Here is a 15,993-nt window from a genome sequence, read left to right as displayed (position 1 = left end):
CACATCGTATGTGCATAGACTACCGGGAGCTGAACAAGGTAACATTGAAGAACCGTTACCTACTTCCGAGGATTGATGATTTGTTTAACCAGCTTCAGGGAGCATCTTGGTTCTCCAAGATTGATCTACGGTCAGGATATATGTAACACCCATAAAATTCAAGACAATTTAAAACTTTTAAACCATTTCCAAAACCATTAATCATTACAAAATTTGTTTTCAAAATGTATAATATCAGAGTTTTCCCAGAAACATAAACAAAACATGAGGAGCTGTACGATCACGCCTTCGCCTTGCCGCGATCCCCTGATGTACCTGAAACAATAAACTGAAACTGTAAGCCCAAGAGCTTAGTGAGTTTCCCCCAAAATACTGATACACTGCACATAACACATATATAAACAATAGCATGTACTGGGTCCACAGCTTTACAGACTGGATTACCCCCTGGGCCCACAGTGTGAGTCTGGATTGCCTTACGGGCCCACAACTCACATCTGGCTTGCCATCGAGCCCACAATACGAGTCTCCCTTAGCCCGTAACTGGTTTGCTCCCGAGCCCACAGTACGAGTCTCCCTTAGCCCGTAACTGGAATGCTTCTAGGGTTTGTTGGCTACCGCACGGAGCGGTACAACCTCAACCCATCCCACATAACATATAACACACAACATCACCAATGGGCATGCAATAATAAGATAACATCACAGGTAGTCCTACAGGTCTACCCAACTGGCATAACCACTAGCATGCTACACTAACTCATACTCAACATCTAACACTACTAAGACAACATATCCAATGGGCCGACCTTGGTGCCTTAGACCCCTTAGTATAGTGAGGATAACTCACCTCGCAACTGTCGTCTGAAACTAGAAAGCTCAACTCCCGGATCACCAACACGAACTCCCTCGCCTATAGTTACCATAAAACCCTTTATCATAAGTTTCCAAATTACCAAAATACCCTCAGAAGTCAACTGGTCAACTCTTGGTCAAAGTCAAAGTCCACAGTCGAAGTCAAAAGTCCATGTTGACTCGACTCGTCGAGTGTAGTTCACCGACTCGTCGAGTCCTTCCTGAACTCGAGAAGTCGTAAAATCCTTGGTTGGCTCGTCGAGTTCCCTACAACCCGCCGAGTCCATGCGTGTCCAAAGGTTCGGCAGAAACCCTGGCCGACTCGCCGAGTCATTCGACAGACTCGTCGAGTCCAAGGCAATCTTCATATGACTCGCCGAGTTATTCATCCAACTCGTCGAGTACATGACTATCTTCATATGACTCGCCGAGTCAACCTTGCGACTTACCGAGTCCCTTCAATCCTTCAACCATACAGATGCTTTTTAATCCATGCAAAGGTTCCAGATTACAGATCCAACCTTCCAATGCCTGCTTATCACGTAAAGTTGCAAACTTTACGTGCATGCAAAGCTCTAAGGCCCTTAAATGAGAACACTAAGCTTGCAATGAAGTCTCAAACTTGAGGGAAGGCTCATACTTGCCAAACCTACTACCTTTATGGATCTAAAGACCAAAGGGAGTCCAGATCTGAATTTGCAACCTCAGATCTTGGCTCAAACACAAAAGCCTTTCCTAAAACCCACCCAAAAGAGGTTAAAGATGAGATGAGCCAAAGAGACAGCTTAATACCTTCCAGAGAGTGTCAACTGATGTATATCTTTGCTTCCCACGAGTTCCTAGCTTCGATTTTACATGTTTCCTCCAAGTGTTCATCACCAAGATTTCTCTTCCAAGCTCTACCACACCAAAGAAACACACACACACGATTTAGGGTTTAAGGGTGCCAAGGAGTTGTAAAGGGGAGGCTGGGGAAGGCCAATGATCCTTTAAATAGGGTGCAATACCCCGGGATTTAGGGTTTCATCTACCAGCTCCTCCTCATCGAGTCCCTTCTTGGAGTCGGCGAGTAGGTCACTAAAACACGCGGACCAAACCACTGCTACTCAACGAGTAAGGCAACCAACTAATCGAGTAGATCTTGAAATCAAGAAAATTCTTATATAAAATATATACCTGAGAATCGGGGCGTTACAATATCACCAGATGCGAGTCAGGGATGATGATGTGCAGAAGACAACTTTTAGGACTCACTATGGTCATTATGAGTTTGTGGTGATGCCGTTAGGGCTCACCAATGCTCCAGCCGTGTTCATGGACCTCATGAACCGCGTGTGCAGACCGATACTGGATCGGTCTGTAATAGTTTTCATTAATGACATCTTGGTTTACTCCAAGACTCAGGAGCAGCATGAGGAGCACCTGAGGGAGGTGCTGGAGACACTGAGGAGGGAGATACTTTTTGCGAAGTTCTCCAAGTGTGAGTTATGGTTGTGCGAGGTGCAGTTACTTGGGCATCTTGTGAACCAGAAGGGTATTCTGGTCGATTCGGCCAAGATAGAGGTCGTGATGCAGTGGGAGATTCCAAGGTCTCCAACTGAGATTCGGAGTTTCCAGGGTCTGGAAGGGTATTACAAGAGATTTCTTCAGGACTTCTCCAATATTGCAGTTCCGTTGACCCGACTGACCAAGAAGTCGGTAGTTTTTCGTTGGGGACCCGAGCAGCAGACAGCATTTGAGACGCTCAGGCAACGATTGTGCGAGGCTCCGATTCTCACTTTGCCAGAGGGTGTAGATGACTTCGTAATTTACTGTGATGCTTCAATCACAGGCATGGGAGCAGTATTGATGCAGCGGGGTCATGTGATAGCTTATGCCTCGAGACAGCTGAAGACTCACGAGGCTAACTATCCGACGCACGATTTAGAGTCGGGGGATGTAGTGTTCGCCCTCAAGATTTGGCGGCATTATCTCTATGGGATCCGATGTACCATTTACACGGATCACAAGAGCTTGAGATACTTCATGGATCAGCCGAATCTGAACATGAGGCAGCGTCGGTGGTTAGATGTGGTTAAGGATTACGATTGTAAGATCCTTTACCATCCGGGCAAGGTCAACGTAGTAGCCAACGCCCTAAGCCGCAAGGCGGTAGCGGCCCCGATCCGAGACATCTGTCTGAGGATGACAGTGATTACTCCAATATTAGAGCAGATTAGAGAGGCGCAGGTTGAGGGCCTGAAGGAGGAGCATCAGAAGTGCGAGAGGATTGTGGGCCGGGTGGCCTCGTTTGATTATGACAGCTGAGGGTTTTTGACCCTGCATGGGAGGGTCTAGGTTCCGTACTGGGGCGGAGTACGGAAGGTTCTGATGGATGAGGCCCATAAGTCTAGGATCTCCATCCATCCCGGGGCGACGAAGATGTACAGAGATCTTCGACCCGATTACTGGTGGCCCTGCATGAAGCAGGATGTAGCTTGGTACGTAGAGAGATGCCTGACCTGCAGGAAGGTCAAGGCAGAACACCAGAGGCCTCACAGGAAGATGCAGCTGTTAGACATCCCTGTGTGGAAGCGAGAGTACATTACTATGGATTTCATCACTAAGCTTCCCAATACCGCATGTGGGGTTGATACGATTTGGGTCATCGTGGATCGGTTGACCAAGAGCGCCCACTTCATATCGATCCAAGAGAGCATCTCGGCCGAGAAGTTAGCCGATATTTATGTTCGAGAGGTAGTGGCACGTCATGGAGTGCCTATCTCGGTGGTGTCAGACTGAGATGTCCGTTTTACTTCCAGATTTTGGAAGCGGTTTCATGACGAGATGGGTACTCGTCTCCACTTCAGCACCGCTTTCCACCCCCAGACAGACGGATAGAGCAAGAGGACGATTCAAACTCTTGAGTACATGCTTCGTGCATGTGTTTTGGATTTTGGTGGCAGTTGGGATACGTATCTTTCGTTAGCGGAATTTTCGTATAACAACAGTTACCACACCTGTATAGACCGGACTCCCTTCGAGATGCTCTACGGGAGGAAGTGTAGGACCCCAATCTGTTGAGGTGAGGTCGGTCAGAGGGTCATGGGGAGTACGGAGGTAGTACTCAATACCACCGAGTGGATCCAGCAGGTTCGGAGCAGGCTCCAGACCGCTCAGAGTCGGCAAAAGAGTTACACCGATAAGGGCGTTCAGACTTGGAGTTTCGGGAGGGCGACATGGTTCTCCTGAAGGTGTTGCTCTGGAAGGGTGTCATACGATTCCGGAAGCGGGGCAAGCTAGGCCCCAGGTATATCGGCCCCTTCCGCGTCATAGCTCGGGTGGGCAAGGTATCATACAGACTGGATCTTCCCGCCGAGCTCAGCTAGATCCACAAAACTTTCCATGTTTCCCAGTTACGGAAGTGCTTGGTGGATGATTCGGCAGTGGTACCCCTTGAGGATATTCAGGTTCGTGACAGCCTGAACTACATTGAGAGACCAGTGGCGATTCTAGATCGCAAGACAAAGGAGCTAAGGAACAAGCGGGTTGAGTTAGTGAAGGTGCATTGGTAGCACCGTAAGGGTTCAGAGTGGACATGGGAGCCCGAGGAGGAGATGAGGGAGCACTACCCACAGTTGTTTTCAGATGCAACTGACTTCGAGGACTGTTGATATATGGTCCATTAGCATGGCCTAGACCGCTCTGGCGAGTCAGCCTGGCGCTCCCTGGCCTGGCTCTCCCTTGCCAGCCTTGCTGGGGACTCTCCCGCCATAATGTTGGCCTATGCGTTTCTTGCTTATATGTCCAAGACGACAATGCCATAATGTTGCTTTATCCAAGTTATTATCATTAATAGAATCAATACACAATACATTATTTCCTAAGTTATCAACCACAGATACAGTTTCATACACACCATCACAAGGTAATGCTTTAAAATAAAGAACATTATTAAAGAAAGCATTAATCGAACCAACTTCATTATCAAATGAAAAGGTGAAACCTTGTTTATACAATGCATGTGTCTGGATCTCCCATGATCCCTTGGTTCCTTGGCTAAGGCAACTGCACTTTCACTATCACAGAAAATTTCCATTGGCTCTTTAATAGCTGGTACAACTCCAAGGTCTCCAATGAAGTTCTTCAGCCATATCGCCTCCTTTGCTGCCTCGCTAGCTGCTATATACTCTGATTCGCAAGTTGAATCAGCCACTGTCTCTTGCTTGGAACTCTTCCAAGAAATTGCTCCTCCGTTTAACGTAAAGACCCAGCCTGACTGAGAGCGGAAATTATCCCTATCAGTCTGAAAGCTAGCATCACTATACCCTACAACTCTCAAGTCTTCACTCCCACCGAGGGTAAGGACCCAGTCCTTAGTCCTCCGTAGGTACTTGAGGATATTCTTTACCGCAGTCCAGTGTGCCTTGCCAGGGTTCCCCTGATACCTGCTAACCATGCTCAAAGCAAAGGCTACATCAGGTCGAGTACACGTCATAGCATACATGATCGATCCTACAGCCGAAGCATAAGGTATTCGACTCATTTATGCTATCTCAGCCTCAGTACTAGGGCTTTGTGTCTTACTCAATCTGGCATTACTCTGGATGGGTAACTCTCCTTTCTTGGAGTCCTGCATGCCGAATCTCTTCAACACCTTATCCAAGTAAGTACTCTGACTAAGTCCAATTAGTCTTTTACTCCGGTCTCTCAAGATCCTTATCCCTAGAATATAGGCAGCTTCTCCTAGGTCCTTCATAGAGAAACACTTCCCAAGCCAGGACTTAACTTCCTGCAGAGTTGGGATGTCATTTCCTATGAGTAGTATGTCATCCACATACAATACCAAAAAGCTAACTATACTCCCACTAGCCTTGACATATACACAAGATTCATCTTCACTCCTAGAAAAGCCAAATTCTTTGACTTTCTCATCAAAGCAAAGATTCCATCTGCGCGGTGCTTGCTTTAACCCATAAATGGATTTCTCAAGCTTACACACTCTATTAGGGTACTCTGTGTTGACAAAACCCTATGGCTGACTCATGTAAACATCCTCAGCCAACTTTCCATTAAGGAAAGCGGTTTTGACATCCATTTGCCATATTTCATAGTCATGAAATGCGGCTATGGCTAACAGAACCCTAATAGACTTAATCTTGGCCACTGGAGAAAAGGTCTCATCATAATCAACTCCCGGAGTTTGTGAGAAACCCTTTGCAACCAGTCGTGCCTTATAAGTGTGTACATTACCATCCATGTCGGTCTTCTTCTTGAAGATCCATTTGCACCCTATAGTCTTACGACATGGTACATTCTCAACCAAGTTCCATACTTGATTGTCATACATGGACTGTATCTCGCCGTCCATTGCCTCTTTCCACTTGGCTGACTCAGGGCCTGCCATGGCTTCCGCGTAACTGTTAGGTTCATCCAGACCTATCAGTGTCTCATCACTGATAAGTGTATCACCTTCCGCAGTAATATGGAATCCATAGTAATGCTCAGGTGCATTCCTAACCCTTGTGGAACGCCTCAGAGGTACAGACTTGTCAATTGGCTCAATAGAAGTTTCCTCCTCAAGTTGAGTGCTAGGGTTTGAAGTTCCTTCACCACTTGACTCTTGAATTTCTTCAAGGTCAACTTGCCTCCCACTGTCTCCTTGGCTTATGAACTCTCTCTCTTGAAAGAAAGCCCTCCTAGCTACAAAGACCACATTCTCACTAGGTCTGTAAAAGAGGTAACCAAAGGATTTCTGTGGGTAGCCGATGAAAATACACCTCTCACTTCGAGGTTCGAGCTTATCATGAGTCTCGCGTCTCACGAAAGCCTTGCAACCCCAAATCTTAATGTGGTCTAGTTTGGGTACTTTACCAGTCCACATCTCATGAGGAGTTTTGGCAACTTTCTTTGTGGGAACTAGATTAAGGATATGGGCGGCAGTCTCTAAGGCATACCCCCAAAATGAGATTGGTAGCGAAGCTCGACTCATCATGGAACGAACCATATCCAACAAGGTTCGATTACGCCTCTCAGCTACACCATTCAACTACGGTGTCCTGGGAGGTGTCAATTGTGAGACAATCCCACATTCCCTAAGATAGTCGAGGAACTCTGAACTAAAATACTCACCACCTCGATCGGATCTAAGCATCTTAATGTTCCTGCCCAATTGATTCTCGACTTCCTGTTTAAACTCTTTAAACCTCTCAAAAGTCTCTGACTTATGCTTGATTAAGTAGACATATCCATATCTACTGTAATCATTAGTAAAAGTCAAATAATAACGATTAGCATCCCTTGTGGCATGTTTGAAGGGCCCACACACATCCGTGTGTATAAGATCCAACAAACCTTCACCCCCTCACAAGAACCTGTGAAGGGTGACTTTGTCATTTTTCCAAGTAAGCATGATTCGCAACTATCATCTGACTTTAGGTCAAATGACTCCAATACTCCATCCTTTTGGAGTTGGCCTATGCGTTTCTTGCTTATATGTCCAAGACGACAATGCCATAATGTTGCTTTATCCAAGTTATAATCATTAATAGAATCAATACACAATACATTATTTCCTAAGTTATCAACCACATATACAGTTTCATACACACCATCACAAGGTAATGCTTTAAAATAAAGAACATTATTAAAGAAAACATTAATCGAACCAACTTCATTATCAAATGAAAAGGTGAAACCTTGTTTATACAATGCATGAAAGGAAACAATATTTCTTGCCATTTCTGGCGAATAACAACATTTATTCAAATCTAAACTAAACCCACTACTTAGCGATAAAGTATAAACTCCAATCTTGGTGACAGGTAAAGCTTTCCTATTCCCCATGATTAAGTTTATTCTTCCATGAACCACATTCTCACTTCTTCTTAGTCCCTGCAAATCAGAACAGATATGAATACCACAACCGGTATCAAGGACCCAAGAGTTAGAATGGGGTGAGTTATTAGATAAGATAGTGTAAATACATGCATGGTTGGGTTTAACTTTCCCATCCTTCACATCTTGCTGGTACTTTGGGAAGTTCCGCTTCCAATGTGACTTTTCATGGCAATAGAAGCATTCAGCCTCTTTAGGGTCAGAAGAAGGAGTGACAAAACCTTTCTTGGTTCCACTTGAAGAAGAGCCATCAAGGGTCCTAGCCTTGGTACCCTTCGAAGAGCTCTTCCTCTTCTTCCCTCTACCTTTCCCGATTGCCAAAACCGGGGCGGAGTTTGGAGTAGGAGTGTTAACAACCGACTTACCCTTAAGACCTGTTTCTGCGGTCTTGAGGAGTCCCTGAAGTTTGCTGAGTGTGACCTCTTCCTTATTCATGTGATATGTCATGCGGAATTGATCATAGCACGATGGTAAGGAGTGCAAAATGATATCTATTGCAAGCTCCTCAGGGAAGTTCACATTAAGCTTCAGCAACCGATCCACATACCTTTTCATTTTCTGCATGTGGCTCGTGACGGATTCCCCGTCCTTCATCATGGTTGTTATGATAGAGCATATGATTTCATACCTCTCCTGTCGTGCACTTTGATGGTATCTTTCCATCAGATCTTGGTGCATTTCAAAAGGGTAGAAGTCCTCATAGGACTTTTGGAGTTCCGCTGTCATGGTGGCCAACATGATGCATGCCACTTTTGTAGCATCCCTTTCATGTGCCCGGAAGTCAGCGATCTCCTGGGGAGTTGCAGTGGTCTCATCAATCTCCTTAAGCTCCTTGTCAAGGACATATTCTTTGTCCTCGTAGCGGGTAATCATCCTATTGTTTCTGATCCATTCATTGAAGTTGGATCCATCAAAAGTGACTTTCCCACACAAGTTCATAAGGGTAAAGGAGCCATTAGGATTAGAGCCAGAAGCAGCATTGTTTGAAGACATCTGAAAGAAGAGAACAAGATTAGTTTAGATATTAAGAGAGTCCTTAATAAAACACCCAAATGTAATATTAAGGCTAGGATCCAATCACAATATATTATAACTTAGAAGAGGTATGCCGTAATCCAAGCTATAACATATTTGAAAGGTAGGTGAATGACGATTCACCAATTTCCACCATGAAAAACGAAATATAAATATTAGGTTTTTAATTGGTTCTTAGAAATTCCTAGATTCTTTTGAGATTCAATGAACTTTTCAAAGGCATGTTTCAATCTCGAGTGTGCCCTCCAAGTTTTGTGACTGGGATACCGAGGATCACAAAACGAGGTGTGAAGTAACCATGCAAATCACTTGGTACCCTCAAGGTTTATCACTCAATCGATGTGCCGGTAAACCACACACACTCCACCGATGCTATGGTAAACCTTAAGTCACCCTTTACCTACCTTGTTAAGTCCAATTTAGTGTGCCGGTTAACCACACACGCTCCACCAACGACTTAAACAAAGTGTAAAGTGTAATTTCATGGATTAGAACCTTATTCACATTTTCCTAAGGTAACTAAGATTGAGAATTTAATAAAAGCATTTAGTTACTTTATAATATTCATCATACTTTTAATGAGAATTTATAAGTCCTTGTCTTACCCGTTCGGCTAACGACCCTCCACCGATCAAGGAAGCGGTGGGTGAGAGTGGACACCCATTAAGTTGCCATTTTATAGGCAACAACCTTATACCCCCCTTATAGATCGGCTTCGTGAATGAGGCGTACTAGCGGTAAGACAACTTGTTGTTATACATATATATATATTAGTAACTTATAATATTATAAAGTATAAGGGTTGAATTTTAACTTTTAAAATTCTAAGGGTTGGAACTAAAGTTTTAATCAAGACTTTACATGTTCCAAAACTTGAGGGCAAGTTTTGTAAACTTCCAAAACTTTTCATTTCTTATAACTTATGAATTAATTGAGTAATAAAAATGAAGACTCTTCATTTTTATAACTCTTGTGTTCTTTTAATGGCTTTAATAAAAGTGAGACTTTTGGTTTTCCATAACTTGAGGACAAGTTATGGACTCCATTAAAACACATTATAATCATGAATTAAACTACCATGAAGGTTACAAACAATTCCTATGATCATCTAATCTTCATAAGTTCAAGAACATGAATATGAACACTTTCAAGAATAAAAAATTACACTTAAAAAAACTTGTAATTTAACGATTTTTTTTTCAAGTTGTTTGCACACAAAAAAAAACAACAAACAAACCTAGGCTCTGATACCACTGATGGGTTTTGAGCATTCTAACACTTCCTAAGTGGACCCTAATAACCTTGGATCTATGTTTTTCTAATTATCATGCAAAGTTGAATTCCAAGGTTATATTCCTATCTAGCATACATGGGGAACAAATTTTAACTTGCATGAAAGATAGAATAACTTACCTTGTTGTTGCTTATGATCCTTGAAACCTTGTGAGCCTAGCACCCCAAGTGTGATGCCTCAAATGCTTCACACAACACCAAATGCTTTTGGAATGACTTTAGAGAGAATACACACTTCTAAAATCGGCCTAGCCCTCTTGTTTCTTATGTGTTGCCGATTTTGGTGGAGAACATGTTGCTTATATAGTATGTCACATCTAGGGTTACACCATGTAAACCCTAATGTGGCACGACTCTTCATTTCCATGACCCATGGGTTTGTAACTCCCATGGAGCCTCCATGGAGCATCCTATGGGTGGAACCCAACTTGATAATCCATGGAGCCTCTTAGCCCACTATATAAGATATGGAAGATTTACATAATCTACCCATATATTTAATTAGTTATCTTTTGATCACTTAATTAATTCTAAATTAATTCTTGATCAAACTAATTAAATAATATTATTAATATATTAGAACTTATAATATATTAATAAACCATAAGTGTTATTTCTCTCATTTTAGTTTATCCAATTGCATGGTGCCATGCAACCCAAATGGACCATGCCGGGTCGGGTCAAGTACATACCAGAAATAGTTATGGACTTAGACACCTTATCCAACAGTCTCCCACTTGGATAAGTCTAATAACTATAACTGCAATACTTCAGGAACCGATCGGCAATCGTAGCTCTTTCAAGGTCTCTCGGAACTGAGAAGATGATGATACGCCATTTAAGATAAGTGATCATATAATCCTCTGTTCTAGATATCAGCCGGACAAATACATGGAACAATGTCTTACTTATTGTCCAGCAGTTTGTTTCCCAATTTCCGATTTGTTTGACAAAGAACTTAATTGAACACATCAACTTAGTTCTGACCGGGCCCGGTACATAGGTCAAAACAAAATCATCGAGGGGCCCAGATATCAGCTTCTAATCCAAGAAAGAACAGATAAACTTCGACTCATATGTTTGTTCTACCACTCATTGAATTATACACAAAAGCACGTTTTATAACATCGAGTTACCAATGCGTTAACATACAATCAATGCATAACCAACTCATAAGTAACAAATCATATCTCTAGGTTTGAAGACTTATATGATATTACCGTCTCACGATCACTCGAGATAAATTCCATGAAGTGATTCCAGTGAGCGTGGGTTGAGTCCAATGCTCAGAACTTATGAGTACTCATGAGTGTTGTAGCCATGTCCAACAACTTAGACCTCTGCAACCAATCATGACAGTCTTGATTCATACCTACTTCCGACATATGACCGACTGTGGAGGTTCGAATAATATGATATACCAAACATAATTATTCTGGAAGTCAAAACATGCAAAAGAAATACAGTAAACGATCGACAAGAGATAGCAACACTTTACTCATAAATAAAACACCTTTTATTCATCATCTAATGTCAATTACACTTTACAAATTTCAAGGTTATCTAACTACTAAATCTAATATCATCCTTCAGCCCTATGCTCCGAGCATGCTGGAGATGCTTAACCCGAGTCAGTCCTTTCGTGAGGGGATCTGCTGGATTCTCATCCGATGATACCCTCTTTGCCACGAGGAGTCCTTCTTCTATTCGATGTCTGATGAAATGGTATTTTCTGTCGATGTGTCTGGATCTCCCATGATCCCTTGGTTCCTTGGCTAAGGCAACTGCACTTTCACTATCACAGAAAATTTCCATTGGCTCTTTAATAGCTGGTACAACTCCAAGGTCTCCAATGAAGTTCTTCAGCCATATCGCCTCCTTTGCTGCCTCGCTAGCTGCTATATACTCTGATTCGCAAGTTGAATCAGCCACTGTCTCTTGCTTGGAACTCTTCCAAGAAATTGCTCCTCCGTTTAACGTAAAGACCCAGCCTGACTGAGAGCGGAAATTATCCCTATCAGTCTGAAAGCTAGCATCACTATACCCTACAACTCTCAAGTCTTCACTCCCACCGAGGGTAAGGACCCAGTCCTTAGTCCTCCGTAGGTACTTGAGGATATTCTTTACCGCAGTCCAGTGTGCCTTGCCAGGGTTCCCCTGATACCTGCTAACCATGCTCAAAGCAAAGGCTACATCAGGTCGAGTACACGTCATAGCATACATGATCGATCCTACAGCCGAAGCATAAGGTATTCGACTCATTTATGCTATCTCAGCCTCAGTACTAGGGCTTTGTGTCTTACTCAATCTGGCATTACTCTGGATGGGTAACTCTCCTTTCTTGGAGTCCTGCATGCCGAATCTCTTCAACACCTTATCCAAGTAAGTACTCTGACTAAGTCCAATTAGTCTTTTACTCCGGTCTCTCAAGATCCTTATCCCTAGAATATAGGCAGCTTCTCCTAGGTCCTTCATAGAGAAACACTTCCCAAGCCAGGACTTAACTTCCTGCAGAGTTGGGATGTCATTTCCTATGAGTAGTATGTCATCCACATACAATACCAAAAAGCTAACTATACTCCCACTAGCCTTGACATATACACAAGATTCATCTTCACTCCTAGAAAAGCCAAATTCTTTGACTTTCTCATCAAAGCAAAGATTCCATCTGCGCGGTGCTTGCTTTAACCCATAAATGGATTTCTCAAGCTTACACACTCTATTAGGGTACTCTGTGTTGACAAAACCCTATGGCTGACTCATGTAAACATCCTCAGCCAACTTTCCATTAAGGAAAGCGGTTTTGACATCCATTTGCCATATTTCATAGTCATGAAATGCGGCTATGGCTAACAGAACCCTAATAGACTTAATCTTGGCCACTGGAGAAAAGGTCTCATCATAATCAACTCCCGGAGTTTGTGAGAAACCCTTTGCAACCAGTCGTGCCTTATAAGTGTGTACATTACCATCCATGTCGGTCTTCTTCTTGAAGATCCATTTGCACCCTATAGTCTTACGACATGGTACATTCTCAACCAAGTTCCATACTTGATTGTCATACATGGACTGTATCTCGCCGTCCATTGCCTCTTTCCACTTGGCTGACTCAGGGCCTGCCATGGCTTCCGCGTAACTGTTAGGTTCATCCAGACCTATCAGTGTCTCATCACTGATAAGTGTATCACCTTCCGCAGTAATATGGAATCCATAGTAATGCTCAGGTGCATTCCTAACCCTTGTGGAACGCCTCAGAGGTACAGACTTGTCAATTGGCTCAATAGAAGTTTCCTCCTCAAGTTGAGTGCTAGGGTTTGAAGTTCCTTCACCACTTGACTCTTGAATTTCTTCAAGGTCAACTTGCCTCCCACTGTCTCCTTGGCTTATGAACTCTCTCTCTTGAAAGAAAGCCCTCCTAGCTACAAAGACCACATTCTCACTAGGTCTGTAAAAGAGGTAACCAAAGGATTTCTGTGGGTAGCCGATGAAAATACACCTCTCACTTCGAGGTTCGAGCTTATCATGAGTCTCGCGTCTCACGAAAGCCTTGCAACCCCAAATCTTAATGTGGTCTAGTTTGGGTACTTTACCAGTCCACATCTCATGAGGAGTTTTGGCAACTTTCTTTGTGGGAACTAGATTAAGGATATGGGCGGCAGTCTCTAAGGCATACCCCCAAAATGAGATTGGTAGCGAAGCTCGACTCATCATGGAACGAACCATATCCAACAAGGTTCGATTACGCCTCTCAGCTACACCATTCAACTACGGTGTCCTGGGAGGTGTCAATTGTGAGACAATCCCACATTCCCTAAGATAGTCGAGGAACTCTGAACTAAAATACTCACCACCTCGATCGGATCTAAGCATCTTAATGTTCCTGCCCAATTGATTCTCGACTTCCTGTTTAAACTCTTTAAACCTCTCAAAAGTCTCTGACTTATGCTTGATTAAGTAGACATATCCATATCTACTGTAATCATTAGTAAAAGTCAAATAATAACGATTAGCATCCCTTGTGGCATGTTTGAAGGGCCCACACACATCCGTGTGTATAAGATCCAACAAACCTTCACCCCCTCACAAGAACCTGTGAAGGGTGACTTTGTCATTTTTCCAAGTAAGCATGATTCGCAACTATCATCTGACTTTAGGTCAAATGACTCCAATACTCCATCCTTTTGGAGTTGGCCTATGCGTTTCTTGCTTATATGTCCAAGACGACAATGCCATAATGTTGCTTTATCCAAGTTATAATCATTAATAGAATCAATACACAATACATTATTTCCTAAGTTATCAACCACATATACAGTTTCATACACACCATCACAAGGTAATGCTTTAAAATAAAGAACATTATTAAAGAAAACATTAATCGAACCAACTTCATTATCAAATGAAAAGGTGAAACCTTGTTTATACAATGCATGAAAGGAAACAATATTTCTTGCCATTTCTGGCGAATAACAACATTTATTCAAATCTAAACTAAACCCACTACTTAGCGATAAAGTATAAACTCCAATCTTGGTGACAGGTAAAGCTTTCCTATTCCCCATGATTAAGTTTATTCTTCCATGAACCACATTCTCACTTCTTCTTAGTCCCTGCAAATCAGAACAGATATGAATACCACAACCGGTATCAAGGACCCAAGAGTTAGAATGGGGTGAGTTATTAGATAAGATAGTGTAAATACATGCATGGTTGGGTTTAACTTTCCCATCCTTCACATCTTGCTGGTACTTTGGGAAGTTCCGCTTCCAATGTGACTTTTCATGGCAATAGAAGCATTCAGCCTCTTTAGGGTCAGAAGAAGGAGTGACAAAACCTTTCTTGGTTCCACTTGAAGAAGAGCCATCAAGGGTCCTAGCCTTGGTACCCTTCGAAGAGCTCTTCCTCTTCTTCCCTCTACCTTTCCCGATTGCCAAAACCGGGGCGGAGTTTGGAGTAGGAGTGTTAACAACCGACTTACCCTTAAGACCTGTTTCTGCGGTCTTGAGGAGTCCCTGAAGTTTGCTGAGTGTGACCTCTTCCTTATTCATGTGATATGTCATGCGGAATTGATCATAGCACGATGGTAAGGAGTGCAAAATGATATCTATTGCAAGCTCCTCAGGGAAGTTCACATTAAGCTTCAGCAACCGATCCACATACCTTTTCATTTTCTGCATGTGGCTCGTGACGGATTCCCCGTCCTTCATCATGGTTGTTATGATAGAGCATATGATTTCATACCTCTCCTGTCGTGCACTTTGATGGTATCTTTCCATCAGATCTTGGTGCATTTCAAAAGGGTAGAAGTCCTCATAGGACTTTTGGAGTTCCGCTGTCATGGTGGCCAACATGATGCATGCCACTTTTGTAGCATCCCTTTCATGTGCCCGGAAGTCAGCGATCTCCTGGGGAGTTGCAGTGGTCTCATCAATCTCCTTAAGCTCCTTGTCAAGGACATATTCTTTGTCCTCGTAGCGGGTAATCATCCTATTGTTTCTGATCCATTCATTGAAGTTGGATCCATCAAAAGTGACTTTCCCACACAAGTTCATAAGGGTAAAGGAGCCATTAGGATTAGAGCCAGAAGCAGCATTGTTTGAAGACATCTGAAAGAAGAGAACAAGATTAGTTTAGATATTAAGAGAGTCCTTAATAAAACACCCAAATGTAATATTAAGGCTAGGATCCAATCACAATATATTATAACTTAGAAGAGGTATGCCGTAATCCAAGCTATAACATATTTGAAAGGTAGGTGAATGACGATTCACCAATTTCCACCATGAAAAACGAAATATAAATATTAGGTTTTTAATTGGTTCTTAGAAATTCCTAGATTCTTTTGAGATTCAATGAACTTTTCAAAGGCATGTTTCAATCTCGAGTGTGCCCTCCAAGTTTTGTGACTGGGATACCGAGGATCACAAAACGAGG

Source organism: Lactuca virosa, chromosome 8, assembly GCF_052849685.1.
Source record: "Lactuca virosa cultivar CGN04683 chromosome 8, Lactuca_virosa_CGN04683_v6, whole genome shotgun sequence".
Lineage (NCBI taxonomy): Eukaryota > Viridiplantae > Streptophyta > Magnoliopsida > Asterales > Asteraceae > Lactuca > Lactuca virosa.
This window is presented reverse-complemented; position numbering follows the sequence as displayed.